General features: G+C 40.4%; 2 non-coding genes and 1 pseudogene across 2 annotated transcripts; all 3 read right to left on the bottom strand.

Moving 5' to 3' along the window:
- Window positions 1–1,219: 1,219 nt before the first annotated feature.
- On the bottom strand, window positions 1,220–1,410 carry LOC130320349 (U2 spliceosomal RNA). The gene has a single exon (XR_008866252.1). It is a non-coding gene; the product is annotated as a U2 spliceosomal RNA (small nuclear RNA).
- A 2,092-nt stretch (window positions 1,411–3,502) lies between these two features.
- LOC130320493 (U2 spliceosomal RNA) lies at window positions 3,503–3,696 on the bottom strand. The gene has a single exon (XR_008866379.1). It is a non-coding gene; the product is annotated as a U2 spliceosomal RNA (small nuclear RNA).
- A 6,869-nt stretch (window positions 3,697–10,565) lies between these two features.
- On the bottom strand, window positions 10,566–10,741 carry LOC130320490 (U2 spliceosomal RNA; annotated as a pseudogene).
- Between the last annotated feature and the right edge of the window lie 1,812 nt (window positions 10,742–12,553).

The following is a 12,553-nucleotide window of genomic DNA, read 5'->3' as shown; positions in this document are numbered from 1 at the left end:
TGTGTGTGTGCGCGTATATATATATATATATATATATATATATATATATATATATTTCTCCGCCGAAATCACTTTTAAACCCATTTCCACCTTTTTTCCTTCTCTTCCTCTTACTTTTTTTGTCACGTTTTTTACGTTTTTCTCCTTTTCGCCTCTTTTCTGGGCGTATTATTCTTCTTTTTCTTCTTTTTTTTCGTCTAATGCATACCCATCAGTGCAGCAATGCTTATTCAATACCGCCAGCAGATGGAGACACTGGGGGATAATTTCTAAGGATTTATACTGATTTTTCCTGTCTGAATTTGTCGCACAGAAAGTTGCAGGCCAAATATGTGTGACATTTCTGCGACTTTAGCTTCTAGAGCATTTTTACAACATTATACATAGGTGCTGAATACATAAAAAGCGACTGTTGCCGACAGACAAGTCGCATCGGCTGAAAGTAGGCCAGAATGTCAGTCCATGTTGGAGCAGGTTTAGATACAGTCTAAAGTATAGATCTCAAAGTCTGTGCACAGAATTTAGCAAGGCCTCGCACCTTCTGATGCATCAGGTAGGTGCACAATAGCATAGCCTAACCCTCTGTACTTTGGTCTATATTGATGCGGGACATAGACAGCCAGCTGATGACCAATCCATTAGTGCAATGGATGGCTGGAAGCATTTGTCTTTGCCTTTGCAATACCACAGAAGCAATGCATGGTCAATGTACAGCAATGACACACCTGTGTGAACAGCCAGGAGACCCCCCCCCCCCCCCCCCATGTATGTTACATAGTTACATAGTTAGTACGGTCGAAAAAAGACATATGTCCATCAAGTTCAACCAGGGAATTAAGGGGTAGGGGTGTGGCGCGATATTGGGGAAGGGATGAGATTTTATATTTCTTCATAAGCATTAATCTTATTTTGTCAATTAGGAACATTCAGCACCCACCCGCTATCAAGGGCAGCTGCCTATCATGTCATGCCCTACCTGCACAGGTGTGCTGGCTACTCAAATGATCCAATTAAGGAGGCCATTTAGTCGCAGCAGCAGCAGAAGTCCTGTGCCTGGACGCTCCAACAGGGGCCAGACACAAGCAGAAGCAGAAGCAGCAGCAGCAGCACCACCTTTTGTTTTTTGCTGCAGCAGCAAGGCCCACAGGGCTGGCTAGCTGGCTAGCCAGCAAGCAGGTAGCAATGAAAGTAGGAATCTTTCTTTTTAACCCTGTAAGGGGGTGGGTGCACTGTACCCGAAGATACTGCCATATCGGGTCAATGCATAGGGCGACGGAAGCAAGCTTCGAAATCGGCCCCCGTTCTCAAAAATCCATTTAATATATGGTCCCCAGATAGGGGACGTATCAGATATTAAACTGATAAGAACAGATACTACACTTGATCTTAGCCAAAAGGCCGAGAAGCGATAACCGTGAAAGGGGCGGGCCCAACAAGGTCCCCTTCATGGGCACTATCACTGCTTGCTGTCAGGGAGGCTGCCAGACAATTTTCCATGCACACTCTGGGCTGGGGGGCAGTCAACCACCAGTACACACAGCAGAACCTAAACCCATACCATTATTGCTAAGCAGCAAGACAGGGGCCCATTGCACTCCCACGGGGCCTTTTTAAATGCAATCCATAACCCGGATTTGCCAGGAACCCTTCTTACTCCTCCTACTTGCATGTGACACTGGGCTTAGGATCTGCATAGGAAACACACACACAAGCACACACCTACCTTTGTTGCCTGCAGATGCCTCCTTGGCTGTCCCCAAACGGTATCAAACCAACACCCACGGGGAAGCTGTAAGCATAGAGGACATGCCTGCACCCCATTGGACTTACCTGTGTGGGTTAAATCCGGGTTATTTGACAACCTATGGCGGTGATGGTTCTGCTCAGGCAGAGCAGTGCTGATGCTCCTCATAAAGCTGTCGCTGCTGTGAAGGTTCTAGGTGACATCACAAATCCCTATGGTTACATACACAACAAAGCTGGGTTGTTGTTGTTTACACTCTGCAAGGCCTGTGGAAGTGAGTGACATCATAGCACTGTAGTTCTGAGGGTTCTAGATGGATGCAACAATCTCCTGTTGCTTCTATGAAGGCCATAATAGACGACATCACCAAACAGCTCCATAGTCACATACACAGCAAAGGAGAGATGTTGTTTACACCTAGTGATGTCAGTGGTATTGAGTGACATCACAGCACAGTGCTAAGGCTCCTGGGCCTGGACACAGCAGCGGCTGCAATATCTCAACGGAGAATACGTTTATATATATGTGTGTGTGTGCGCGTATATATATATATATATATATATATATATATATATATATATATTTCTCCGCCGAAATCACTTTTAAACCCATTTCCACCTTTTTTTCCCTTCTCTTCCTCTTACTTTTTTTTCACGTTTTTTTACGTTTTTCTCCTTTTCGCCTCTTTTCTGGGCGTATTATTCTTCTTTTTCTTCTTTTTTTTCGTCTAATGCATACCCCATCAGTGCAGCAATGCTTATTCAATACCGCCAGCAGATGGAGACACTGGGGGATAATTTTCTAAGGATTTATACTGATTTTTCCTGTCTGAATTTGTCGCACAGAAAGTTGCAGGCCAAATATGTGTGACATTTCTGCGACTTTAGCTTCTAGAGCATTTTTACAACATTATACATAGGTGCTGAATACATAAAAAGCGACTGTTCAGCGACAGACAAGTCGCATCGGCTGAAAGTAGGCCAGAATGTCAGTCCATGTTGGAGCAGGTTTAGATACAGTCTAAAGTATAGATCTCAAAGTCTGTGCACAGAATTTAGCAAGGGCCTCGCACCTTCTGATGCATCAGGTAGGTGCACAATAGCATAGCCTAACCCTCTGTACTTTGGTCTATATTGATGCGGGACATAGACAGCCAGCTGATGACCAATCCATTAGTGCAATGGATGGCTGGAAGCATTTGTCTTTGCCTTTGCAATACCACAGAAGCAATGCATGGTCAATGTACAGCAATGACACACCTGTGTGAACAGCCAGGAGACCCCCCCCCCCCCCCCATGTTATGTTACATAGTTACATAGTTAGTACGGTCGAAAAAAGACATATGTCCATCAAGTTCAACCAGGGAATTAAGGGGTAGGGGTGTGGCGCGATATTGGGGAAGGGATGAGATTTTATATTTCTTCATAAGCATTAATCTTATTTTGTCAATTAGGAACATTCAGCACCCACCCGCTATCAAGGCAGCTGCCTATCATGTCATGCCCTACCTGCACAGGTGTGCTGGCTACTCAAATGATCCAATTAAGGAGGCCATTTAGTCAGCAGCAGCAGAAGTCCTGTGCCTGGACGCTCCAACAGGGGCCAGACACAAGCAGAAGCAGAAGCAGCAGAAGCAGCAGCAGCAGCACCACCTTTTGTTTTTTGGCTGCAGCAGCAAGGCCCACAGGGCTGGCTAGCTGGCTAGCCAGCAAGCAGGTAGCAATGAAAGTAGGAATCTTTCTTTTTAACCCTGTAAGGGGGTGGTGCACTGTACCCGAAGATACTGCCATATCGGGTCAATGCATAGGGCGACGGAAGCAAGCTTCGAAATCGGCCCCCGTTCTCAAAAATCCATTTAATATATGGTCCCCAGATAGGGGACGTATCAGATATTAAACTGATAAGAACAGATTTTTTTTTTTTTTTTTTTACATTTTTATTGAAAAAACTCAAAAACTTAAATACATCACAAAAAATGTTTACAATACATCAAATACTGTTTTCCATAAATGTAAATTCCACATAGCTAATGCTTTTTTCTGCCCATATCTCTTTTTATCAATTAAATAGTACAAGTAAACTTCACTGTATATCATCTTCAAACATTCTTTTTCACAAATAAAATCTCTTTTGAAGACAAGGATATTACGAACTTTCCATAATACATTTTTTGTACAGTTGATAAAAATCCACAAAATTCTCTCTTTTTCTTTTGTAACTCCATCACTTTTGCCATATAAAACAACTTCATGATTTAAAACTTTTAGACCTGTTAGGAATTTCAATAAAGAACCAATTAGTCTAAAAACCTTTTGTGCAAAATAACAATTCCAGAAAAGGTGCAAAACAGTTTCATCTATATTGCAATTATCCCGGGGACAGACACATACAGCATTTAGACCTCTTCTATATTGGAAAAATCTTACCGTAAGACACTCATGGATAATCATCCATGCTAAATCCTTGTGCTCATTAAAAAGATATGGCTCGTTTACCTTTTTCCATATTTGTACACACCTATTATAAGAAAAATTAGAGACCATACATATTTCTTCTTGCAAATTTAACTGTACTTCTATCTTGCGAGCATCCCTCAAGGTTAACAAGTCAAAGTCTTTAAGGTTATACATACGTATAATTTTTTCTAAGATGGCATAATGTTTAGGCGGAGTTAAAAGTACAGGAGAAGATAATGATAAAAACACCCATTCTCTTTTTCTAAAAATATGTCCCGCAGAGTACTTTAAAAAACAGGACCATACACTTTTCATAAAAAGTCCCCTAAAACACCAACTAAAAAACCTTAAGTATAAAAATTTTCTAATACAGGGAACCTGTTTTCCTCCATTTTTTTGTGACTTATACATAGTATCTCTTTTTAATTTTTCTGCTTTAGAACTCCATAGAAACTCAAAGAGAATCCTCTGAAGTTGCCTAGACATAAGTTCATTAGGAGGATAAATCATATTTAAATAGAGCATAATGGGTATTAGCATAGCCTTAATCACCAAAATTTTACCTTCTAAGGATAATTTCCTAAGGGACCAAAAGTCTACCTTTTTCTTTACCTTTTCTTTTACCATTAGCCAACTTTCCTCACCATTGTTATTTTTATCAAAGATGACTCCAAGGATTTTTATTTTTTCTGACTGTAATTTTAGGTTTGGTATTTGCACGTTTTCCCATTTACCTATATAAAAACAGTCACATTTAGATAAATTAAGTTTAAAAGCAGAAGCTTTACAAAAGAAATCAGTAACATCAACAACTCTTTGTAAAGAGAAGGCACTTTCACAAAAAACATTAATATCATCCATATAGCCACACACTTTAAGGGTGGCATTATTACCTCCAGGAACTGGCACTCCTTTTATTATTTTATCATTCCTTATTAAGTTTAACAGAGGTTCTATTGCACATATAAACAGTATAGGAGACAGAGGGCAGCCTTGCTTTACCCCTGATGATAAATTAATAAAATCTGTAAGGAAACCATTTATTAAAATCCTGCTAAAAGAACCTTTATATAAGAGAGCAATTTGCTTAATAAATATGTTAGGAAAACCCATGCGTTGTAAAACCATCCATAAAAAACAATGTGATACTCTATCGAACGCTTTATGAAAATCTAGAGATAGAATGGCTAGATTTTGATTCCGCTCTTGCTGATACCATATGACGTCCCTAATAGCATTTAAAGGTTCAGCTACACTCCTTCCTGGGACACCACATACCTGATCCACATGGATGACCTTGTACAAAAACGGCTTCATTCTGTTAACAAAAATTTTTGACATAATCTTATAATCAACATTAAGAAGCGTAATTGGTCTCCAATTTTCTAAGCTGTTCCTATCCCCCTTTTTGGGGATCAGAGACACTATACCACTCCTCCAAGATAAAGGTAGAACATCAGAATTAAAAGCCTCCTTAAAAATATTAAGCAAATCATCTTTAAAAATCTCCCAAAAGGTTTTATAAAACTCTACAGGAAGTCCATCAGAACCTGGTGTTTTACCTGTGGATAAACTTTTAGCAGCAATTTCTAATTCTTGGCATCTTACTTCTGTGCAAAGTGCATCTTGGTCCTCCTTACTTAAACCACAATCTAAAGTGCTTAGGAGAAAATTAGCAGCAGATATATCAATGGGTTTCTCATTAAACAGATCTTGATAAAAGGATTTAGCTTTGGATAACATTCCTACATTAGTAGTTTCATCCTCAATGTTAATCATTAACTTTTTTGTTTCCATTACCTTTTTAAAAAAGAATCTTGTACACTTTTCATCCTTCTCTTTACATTCAACTTTGGAGTTAAAAATTATTTCTTTCCCTTTGTTAGTTATAGCCTTCTGAATATCACTTTTAACACTTAAAATCAGATCGTCTACATATACACCCAGCTCTTTGAGTTGATAATAGGTTTGTAGTTTTGTGTTAAGATCTCTATACCATTTCAATTTCTCTTTTGTTTTTTTAACACCCATCTTAATAAAATACTCTTTAAATTTTACCTTGCAGAATTCCCACCATGCTAAAAGAGAATTAAAATTAGTCCTTGAGTTCTGCAATTTTTTAAAAAGATAGATAAAATTACATTTAATTTCTTCATCTTCAAGCAAAGAGACATTCAGACGCCAGACTCCTTTGGCTCTGCAAACCCCATCAAACTTACATGTAGCAGATAAAATCTTATGATCTGAAAAAAAGGTAGAAGTCAATTGCATATTCCCATAAAATGCAAATCCAGAAGCAAAAATATAATCAATCCTTGACATATAAAGGCTATTCTCCCAGGTATACCCAGGGTCATTAGGGAAAGAGGTTCTCCACAAATCTTTTAAATTAAAATCAACTATAAAATCCTTTAGTTGTTTTTCAGTCTTATCTTTCCTTTGTTCAGATCCTCCAGCCCGCTCCTCTCCTGCCATTATACAATTAAAATCACCAGCGATGATAAGCGGGGATGAACCCGGTAAATAAAACTGAATTTTCTCTAATAAATCAGATCTTTCATCCTTATCTGGAGAGGCATATACATTTAAAAGTCTCATATTCATGTCATTATAAATAATATGAACGAGCAGGGCTCTACCGGGTACAATGTCTGTGAAGGAGGTAACTTTATACTCACTGCTCTTGAACAGTATGCCAACACCAGTCACTTTCCTCTCATTATCCCCTGACCACACAGACGGGCCAAGAGTCCATTCAGATCTCAAAGATGAATAATTGATATCATAATCAATGGCACATTCCTGTAAAAATAAAATGTCTGTAGGCAAAGAAGACAAGAAAGAAAATAAAGCAGCCCTCCTCTCTGGGCTCTTCAAACTCCTCACATTGAAGGAGGAGATATTAACACTTGGTAGCTCCTGGGTCATTCATTATCCTCAGACAAAGAACCCCAATCTGTAGGTGGTGACACAAATTCCTCAATATTAACAGGGTCGGATGCTGTTATAACCTTTTGGCAGACAATCTCCACGTTCCCCTCGTCCGCACTAACTCGACCACTCCTTTTGATGTTAAGGCCCTTTTCCTCTTTCCGGTCTCTGCTTTTCCTCTTTCGCCGTTCTTCTACATCCATCTCCTCTGTATCCCTTCTGGGCGGTCCAGGACCCTCAACTTCCATGAGAGGAGAACCCCTCACTTCTGTCTCAGGTCCCACGACCTTCCCCGGGGACACAATGCTTTTGGAGACATGAGCCACAGCAGGTATCACAGGAATTCCGGTAGCAGAAGACTCAGGCATCACTTTCAGGGTGTGGGTCTTAGGCACAGGCACAGCATCCATGGAGCTCTTCCTCATCGAGGGACCAGCCGACGTAGCCACAATATTGGCCCAGGAGCGTTGAGGACAATCCTTAAAAGCGTGTCCTTTCCGCTTACACACATTACACAGAATCTCATTTTGACAGTCCAAAGTGGTGTGGCCTTTTTGGCCACATCTTTTGCAAATAACCACTTCCTCTTTGCAAGATTCTTGTGTATGACCATATTCATGGCATTTCCTGCAATAATACGGCATCCCAGGGTAGAATAAATAGCCACGTTTACGCCCAATTAAAAAATTTGCAGGTGGGCGACACAGACCTCCAATTCCTCTCACATCTTCTCTGAACTTAACAGCAAACTTATGCTTTCCAGTCCAAAAGTCCATTGCATTCATTATTTTATGAGAGTATTTGACTTCCGCACAATATTGGTTTAAAAATAAGACAATGTCTCTTATATCCACGTATGGATCGTGCATAGTAACCACCAGTGGAACATCGCCATTAGAATATAGAGCAATGAAAACAAGTCCTTTCATATCCTCCTCATTGGCAAGCTCCCGAACTTTCTCAAACATATGGTCACATGCAGATGCGGAAGTCAAGGTAAGAATGAAAAGTCCTTTACCTGGGTCTTTTAGGCAAAACACATCTTCTCTCTGAATGTGCAATAAATCCAGCATAATTCTCTTGACAAAAAATTCCAAAGTCATCTTCTCCTTTTTCTCCTCATCCACTTCAATACGGAAGGTGTTCTTAATCCGAGTTTCAGTATGCGCAGCAAACCTAAGGGTCGCCATGGGGGATCGCCTTCCCGTTCTTTGTAAGTCCTCCTCCTATAGCAGCATGAGGCTTAAGACGGCTAAAAAACCGCCGATGCCTCAAGGCCGAAGGTTCGACGAACTCAGAGCCCCTTGACAAGATACAAGATCTTAGCCAAAAGGCCGAGAAGCGATAACCGTGAAAGGGGCGGGCCCAACAAGGTCCCCTTCATGGGCACTATCACTGCTTGCTGTCAGGGAGGCTGCCAGACAATTTTCCATGCACACTCTGGGCTGGGGGGCAGTCAACCACCAGTACACACAGCAGAACCTAAACCCATACCATTATTGCTAAGCAGCAAGACAGGGGCCCATTGCACTCCCACGGGGCCTTTTTAAATGCAATCCATAACCCGGATTTGCCAGGAACCCTTCTTACTCCTCCTACTTGCATGTGACACTGGGCTTAGGATCTGCATAGGAAACACACACACAAGCACACACCTACCTTTGTTGCCTGCAGATGCCTCCTTGGCTGTCCCCAAACGGTATCAAACCAACACCCACGGGAAGCTGTAAGCATAGAGGACATGCCTGCACCCCATTGGACTTACCTGTGTGGGTTAAATCCGGGTTATTTGACAACCTATGGCGGTGATGGTTCTGCTCAGGCAGAGCAGTGCTGATGCTCCTCATAAAGCTGCCGCTGCTGTGAAGGTTCTAGGTGACATCACAAATCCCTATGGTTACATACACAACAAAGCTGGGTTGTTGTTGTTTACACTCTGCAAGGCCTGTGGAAGTGAGTGACATCATAGCACTGTAGTTCTGAGGGTTCTAGATGGATGCAACAATCTCCTGTTGCTTCTATGAAGGCCATAATAGACGACATCACCAAACAGCTCCATAGTCACATACACAGCAAAGGAGAGATGTTGTTTACACCTAGTGATGTCAGTGGTATTGAGTGACATCACAGCACAGTGCTAAGGCTCCTGGGCCTGGACACAGCAGCGGCTGCAATATCTCAACGGAGAATACGTTTATATATATGTGTGTGTGTGCGCGTATATATATATATATATATATATATATATATATATATATATATATATTTCTCCGCCGAAATCACTTTTAAACCCATTTCCACCTTTTTTTCCCTTCTCTTCCTCTTACTTTTTTTTCACGTTTTTTTACGTTTTTCTCCTTTTCGCCTCTTTTCTGGGCGTATTATTCTTCTTTTTCTTCTTTTTTTTCGTCTAATGCATACCCCATCAGTGCAGCAATGCTTATTCAATACCGCCAGCAGATGGAGACACTGGGGGATAATTTTCTAAGGATTTATACTGATTTTTCCTGTCTGAATTTGTCGCACAGAAAGTTGCAGGCCAAATATGTGTGACATTTCTGCGACTTTAGCTTCTAGAGCATTTTTACAACATTATACATAGGTGCTGAATACATAAAAAGCGACTGTTCAGCGACAGACAAGTCGCATCGGCTGAAAGTAGGCCAGAATGTCAGTCCATGTTGGAGCAGGTTTAGATACAGTCTAAAGTATAGATCTCAAAGTCTGTGCACAGAATTTAGCAAGGGCCTCGCACCTTCTGATGCATCAGGTAGGTGCACAATAGCATAGCCTAACCCTCTGTACTTTGGTCTATATTGATGCGGGACATAGACAGCCAGCTGATGACCAATCCATTAGTGCAATGGATGGCTGGAAGCATTTGTCTTTGCCTTTGCAATACCACAGAAGCAATGCATGGTCAATGTACAGCAATGACACACCTGTGTGAACAGCCAGGAGACCCCCCCCCCCCCCCCCCATGTTATGTTACATAGTTACATAGTTAGTACGGTCGAAAAAAGACATATGTCCATCAAGTTCAACCAGGGAATTAAGGGGTAGGGGTGTGGCGCGATATTGGGGAAGGGATGAGATTTTATATTTCTTCATAAGCATTAATCTTATTTTGTCAATTAGGAACATTCAGCACCCACCCGCTATCAAGGCAGCTGCCTATCATGTCATGCCCTACCTGCACAGGTGTGCTGGCTACTCAAATGATCCAATTAAGGAGGCCATTTAGTCAGCAGCAGCAGAAGTCCTGTGCCTGGACGCTCCAACAGGGGCCAGACACAAGCAGAAGCAGAAGCAGCAGAAGCAGCACCACCTTTTGTTTTTTGGCTGCAGCAGCAAGGCCCACAGGGCTGGCTAGCTGGCTAGCCAGCAAGCAGGTAGCAATGAAAGTAGGAATCTTTCTTTTTAACCCTGTAAGGGGGTGGTGCACTGTACCCGAAGATACTGCCATATCGGGTCAATGCATAGGGCGACGGAAGCAAGCTTCGAAATCGGCCCCCGTTCTCAAAAATCCATTTAATATATGGTCCCCAGATAGGGGACGTATCAGATATTAAACTGATAAGAACAGATTTTTTACTTTTAGATATAATATTCTTAGACTAAAAGACCTTACGCAGTCCAGATTATACTTAGTCTGCTAAAAGCATATTCCACAGATGTAGATTCCAAAGACTTTTAGCCACTTTGTGACCTAATCTTTTTTTATCCAATAAATAGAAAACATACATCTCACTAAGAGCTAGGCGAACACAATCTTTAGAGGTAATAGTGTCTCTTTTAAAAAGAAGAATATTCCTCGTCTTCCATAGTGCAATTTTAATACAATTTATACTAATCCACAAAACCCGAGACTTTTCCACAGATAAAACATTATAAAATCCATATAAAATAACTTCATGATTTAAAAAATTAAGATCAGAAATGAATTTTAGTAAGGGTCCTATCAAATGCCATATCTCTTGGGCGTAAAAACAGTTCCAAAAAAGGTGTAAAACTGTTTCCTCACTAGGACACCCCATTCTCGGGCACTTTGCACTACGACACAATCCTCTTCTGTGTTGGAATTCTCTGGTAGGCAAACATTGATGTGCTATCTGCCAGGCCAGATCTTTTAAGTCATTAGATAAGAATCCCATATTCACCATCCTCCAAACTCTTAGAGATTTCTCAGTGGAATAATTAGATATTAAGCAAATCTGTTCTATCTTCCTGATTTCAGGAACTAATTTTCGTGCATTACTACAAATTTCTTGACTAAAATTAGCAATGCCATAAATACGAATAATCTTTTCTAAAACCACATAGTGCGCTGGGGGAATAAATAAGATTGGGGACGTTAAAGGTAAGGTTATCCACTTTCTTTTTCTAAAAATGTGACCTGCAGCATATTTTAAAAAATAAGACCAATAACAGTTTCTTTGCAAGCCATTAAAACACATAGAAAAAAAGTGAATATATAAAAACCTTTTTAAATCAGGCACATCCTTACCCCCCAATTTCTTTGTCTTCATCATTACATCTCTCCTGAGTTTATCCATTTTAGACCCCCATAAAAAATGAAAGCAAATCTTGTTTAAAAACTTTAAGGTGCGTTCACTCGGTGGGAAAACCAAGCTTAAATATAGCATGATAGGTAGCAACAAAGCTTTCATTATCAGTACTTTTCCTTCTATTGTTAATTTCCTCATTTTCCAAAAACTTATTTTCTTTTGCACTTTCTCTTTGACGATGGACCAGCTTTCCTCTCCATTATTTTCATTGTCAAAGATGACACCCAAGATTTTGATTTTATCATATTGCACATTCACCTCCGTATTGCCCCAATTCCCTATTGCAAAGCAATCACATTTATTTTTATTTAATTTGAAGCCAGAGCCCTCACAAAAAAATTCTGTCTGTCTGATAGCACGTTTCAGGGATGGTTCATCTGGACATAGAATATTAACATCATCCATGTATGCTATCGTCTTTACGCTCTGTCCTCCACTTCCAGGGATTGGCACTCCTCTAATGAGCTTATCTTTTCTCAAAACATTCAACAGAGGTTCTATTGCACATATGAAAAGAATGGGTGATAGGGGGCACCCCTGTTTCACCCCAGACTGTAAACATACCTCTTGGGATAAAAAACCGTTAATTAAAATACGACTAAAACAGTTTTTATATAAAAGTGCAATTTTTCCAACAATAAAATCAGGAAAATTCATTTTCTTTAAAACCAACCATAAAAAATCATGAGAAACACGGTCATAAGCCTTTTGAAAATCCAAGGATAAAATTGCCAATTTCTGATCACATTGTTTCTGATACCATAAAACATCTTTTACAAGGTTTAGATGATCACTTATTTTCCTTCCAGGTACTCCGCATACTTGGTCACTGTGTATAACCTTAGAAATTACCT

This window comes from Hyla sarda, unplaced genomic scaffold, assembly GCF_029499605.1.
Source record: "Hyla sarda isolate aHylSar1 unplaced genomic scaffold, aHylSar1.hap1 scaffold_220, whole genome shotgun sequence".
Classification (NCBI taxonomy): domain Eukaryota; kingdom Metazoa; phylum Chordata; class Amphibia; order Anura; family Hylidae; genus Hyla; species Hyla sarda.
Note: the sequence above shows the minus strand (reverse complement) of the source record. Positions and strands in the feature narration are given on the sequence as shown.